General features: G+C 38.8%; 1 pseudogene; it reads left to right on the top strand.

The window, feature by feature from the left end:
- Positions 1-1,799: 1,799 nt before the first annotated feature.
- Positions 1,800-3,202, top strand: LOC118001360 (annotated as a pseudogene).
- The last annotated feature ends 1,263 nt before the right edge of the window (positions 3,203-4,465 follow it).

The raw sequence follows: 4,465 nt of genomic DNA, 5'->3' as shown, positions 1-4,465 counted from the left end.
GAGCCCGATGCGGGACTCGATCCAGGGACTCCAGGATCATGACCTGAGCCGAAAGCAGTCGCTTAACCAACTGAGCCACCCAGGCACCCTTATGGCATAATAATTTAAAAACCACATTTAGAATAGAATATGTGTGTGTTAGATAAAAACCAAAAGCTTTATGTATAAGCTTGAAACAAGTACAAAATACACAAAAGACAGAAAAAAATTTAAAAATCTAAAATCCTTGATGTCTGCAACAGAGAAGAGTTATTGTTGTAACTCCGCACAATGAATGTGACAGTGAAGAAGAATCAGGGAGTCTTTAGTAAACAGCCAGTATAAGAAGCATCATATACGGATTTTATTTACAATGCAACTATTAACTGAATAAAGTTGACTAATGTCTTTAAGAAATCATCACTCTGACAAGCACATTTAAAATCCAGTCATGGGCATTTTAAAGAATTTTTCACAATTAAAGAGAAAAGTCTTTGTTAAGAACAACCCAATAAAAAGGATACTGAGACCAGTACTTATTTTCCAGTTGCTTGATGCTTTCATAAAAACCAGTTTTAAAATCAGGAAAGTAAAATTTTCACAATAGGAAAAGCACTGATAACCCAGGAAATCAAATCAGTTTTAAAGCTAAAAGAAACCTCATGCTCAGATAGGTGTACTTTTTGGATAACAGTGTCAAACATTTTAATATACTTATATACCACTCCATTAATTGGTTCTTTGAGTTAGGGAAAATAATGGGAAACTTATAATTTGGACATTTCATTGATCTTTGATTAAAGAAGACTGAATTCCTTTTTTACCTCAATAATAAAAAATAACTTATATACTTGGCTTATTTAGCAGATATTCTATTGAGACAAAAATAATAAAAGCTACATGATGTGATGAGCACTAGGTATTATATGTAACTGATGAATTATTGAACACTACATTTGAAACTAATGATGCACTATATGTTGGCTAATTGAATTTAAGTTAAAAAAAGAAAAGAACTACATGGCAAAATTGTGACTGTTTTACTTTTATCTATGCATTACAAGATGTGCTAAATGAAATGGAATGTGAGCATTAGATGAAGAGTTGATCATTAAGAATGAGTGGTTTGAAATTTAGCTCAATTTACCTGAGATAAAAATCACAGCATTATGGGTAAAATAAAGAACATCATTAACCACCAAAAAATTGTCTTTTCCCTGAGTCCTTATCAATCTACAGTATCATGCAACCACTGAACCTATCAGGAAGAAGGCATCCTTATCAATAATTCTATCTAAATAGATGGAAAATGCTCTACAGCACATTTGCAGTGGTAGTCTCAGTGCATTGCTTTGCTGATTATCTCTGCATGGTATGGGGAACAGAAAAAATAAATTGCCATCTGAATCTATATATTTATATGAGAAGCTATGTTCTCAATATATTGTGACACCAACACCAAGAAGCAAATAGAGCTTGTGCAATGTTGAACCTGAAATGTGTGCCAGCTCTCTTTAATTGGGCTTCAATTTCTGAAGATGGTAGACCCAATGAAGAAAGACTCTTATTCATTAGCCAACTAGTATAGTAGAAAATATTTTCTTGATTGTAATTATTCTAAAACACTGCTTTTTATTAAAACAGCCACACACACACATATACACACACACACACACACTCTGGAATATAATGCAACTTTTATGTGAATTCAAAGAAATTTCTTGGGGTATATATTAGGGTTCTCTAGGGAAACAATCAATAGGAAATTTATATATGATACAGAGAGGGGGATTTATTATAAGGAATTGGGTGATGCAGTTATGGAGGTGGGCAAATCCCAAGATCGACAGGGTGAGTCAGCAATCTAGAGACCCAGGAGAGATTGAAGGGAGGTAATTTAGTAGATGATTTTAGAGCTAAAACAAGAGACCTAGATTCTAGATTTAAAAAATAAACAAAACTCTGAATCTGTATATGGATTAGTTATTGAAGATACAGAAAAGAGTAAGATTATATAGAGAGGCAGAGAAGCTACATGGTGGAGCTTCCCCGGCACTCCAACATCTAGAACTGGGTTGGACAGAGGAGGAGCCAGTAAAACTTTCTGAGGAGGGCTGTGAAGGAGGGAAACCAAGAATGTCAGGCACCTACAGAGGCAGGCATTTTCAGTGGTCAGCCCTTTCTGGGGCTTCCAGGAAGTGACGGATGATAAGGACAAAAACAATTGCTGGCTTTAGCAACATATAAGTAGTCTGTAACCTTGCTGAGAGCTATTTCAGGAGAGCAAAGAGAACAAAAGCTTTACTGGAGCTCTGCCGCTCTCACTTGGATGTCTCTGTGCCAGAGATTATACGAGCAATCCCACTGCCCCACCTAACTCTTGCTTGCCTCTCCTGCCTGAGCCAGTCAGCACTGCCACTCTCTGCAGCCAAGTCCACCAGATCAGGTTCCTTGCCCGCCTACTTCAGGAGCTCAGAGACCCCAGCACTGCAAGCAGATTCAGCTCTAGCCAGAGCTCAGTGGCCAAATTTCACTGTGTGTAAGCTGCAGTACACCACGCCTTCCTTGGCCATGGGCCATCAACACTGCAAAATACCCACCCTAATGAGAAAATGGAGCTGTGGGAGCTGAATGACCGTATCACCTAAACTACAGTTCCGAGGAGCACTCCCTAGAGCAATAGAACAAGATCCTGCTGTCCAGGTGCAAGGACCAGATAAGCCGTGCCTGGGGACCTCTGCAAGAAAGAGATGCAGGAGCTGTGCCGTTAAGTGGACCTGTCTACCAAGGAAAAGGTCCACATGGAGGTACAATGCCACAACGTGCCAAGGACACCATGCAACTCTAGGAGAAGTTGCAGGAAGAAATGCTTCAGAGAGAAGAAGCTCAGAGCACCTTTCAGACAGGATGTTGACAGTGTGTTTTGGCAATCCTTGACCTTGAACATAAAGTGGACTCCTGCTAGAAGTCTGTGTGAAAGAACAGCACAATGATGAAATCCATGAGCTACAGGTCCAGATTCAGAAGCAGCATGGGCAAAGTGGTGTGGATGTTTCCAAACGTGACCTCACAGCTGCTGTCCCTGATATGTGGCAGCAGAATGAAATGTGGTTGCCAACTGCACTAGAGCAATGATGCCCTGCACCAGATCAAACAGTAGTCAAAAGAGTACTGGAGACAGGTTCAGTCCCACACTTGCAAAGTGGCTGGCTTAAAAGTCTAGGGAGGTTCAGATGCATGAAATAGAAAACACCATTGGCCTCCTGAAGAGTGAGATTCAGAACAGGAAGGAAGAAATGGACAGCTGCCTTCTTGTAGAATATTAACATAGCCTTGATTTTCAGATTCCCACCGAACAAGAAGCTGCTGGAAGACAAGAAAACCAAGGTGTCTCTGCCTTTTCCAAACTTTTCTTCTCTGAACCTGAAGGAAACCATTCTGGATTCACTCCTTCTGCTTGACAGCCACTCAAAATAGATACTTCTGATTAAGAAGGTTAAAACTAGAGACAGGTTTTCAATGAAACTTTGCAGCATCATGATGATATCAATGAAAATTGCACACAACTTAGTGCAATATATTCCAGCAAGACTAGAAAAGAAATCCATATCTTAAAGAAACAGCTTTCTAATGCCTTTATGCAATTTTTCAGTAGCACAAGATAGATTTAGAAGAAAAATAAGCTCTAGTGCTTAAGAACCAATTCTCCTAAAGATTTGGAAGAAAAAAAAGTTTATAGCACACTCTAGTTAATGAAGTCTTGTGCTACACTATGTCCTTTAAAAAATATTTTGAATATCATTGAAACTGCTTTTTTTCCCATCAAGTGTCTGGCCATCTAGTTTTTGCTTCAACAGATCCTTGGAAAAATGAACCAACAAACAACAATCAGAAAGAAAAGTCTCATTGGAATGGGCTAAAACATAATGGAAAGTAAGAAAGTGCAGAAGGCAATAATAGGTTTACTTTTTGAAGGAGTTTTTCTATTAGAGAATACCAGAGCAGTAGCTGGAGGAGAATGTGGGGTCAGAAATAAGTTTTTGTTTTTCCTTTTGATGGCTGAATAATATTCCATGGTGTGTGTGTGTGTGTGTGTGTATATATATATATATATATATATATATATATCACATCTTCTTTATCCATTCATCTGTCGATGGACATCTTGGCTCTTTCCATAGTTTGGCTAATGTGGACATTGCTGCTATAAACATCGGGGTGCATGTACCCCTTCGGATCACTACATTTGTACCTTTGGGGTAAATACCCAGTAGTGCAATTGCTGGGTCATAGGGTAGCTCTATTTTCAACTTTTTGAGGAACCCCCATACTGTGAATTGAGTAAGACTGTTGAATCACAGACCTGTACCTCTGAAACAAATAATACATTATATGTTAAAAAAAAGAAGAAGATAGTAGGAAGGGAAAGATGAAGGGGGGGGTGGAAATCGGAGGGGGAGACGAACCATGAGAGACTATGGACTCT

Source organism: Mirounga leonina, unplaced genomic scaffold, assembly GCF_011800145.1.
Source record: "Mirounga leonina isolate KUSES-001 unplaced genomic scaffold, KU_Mleo_1.0 Mir_53, whole genome shotgun sequence".
Classification (NCBI taxonomy): Eukaryota; Metazoa; Chordata; class Mammalia; order Carnivora; family Phocidae; genus Mirounga; species Mirounga leonina.
Note: the sequence above shows the minus strand (reverse complement) of the source record. Positions and strands in the feature narration are given on the sequence as shown.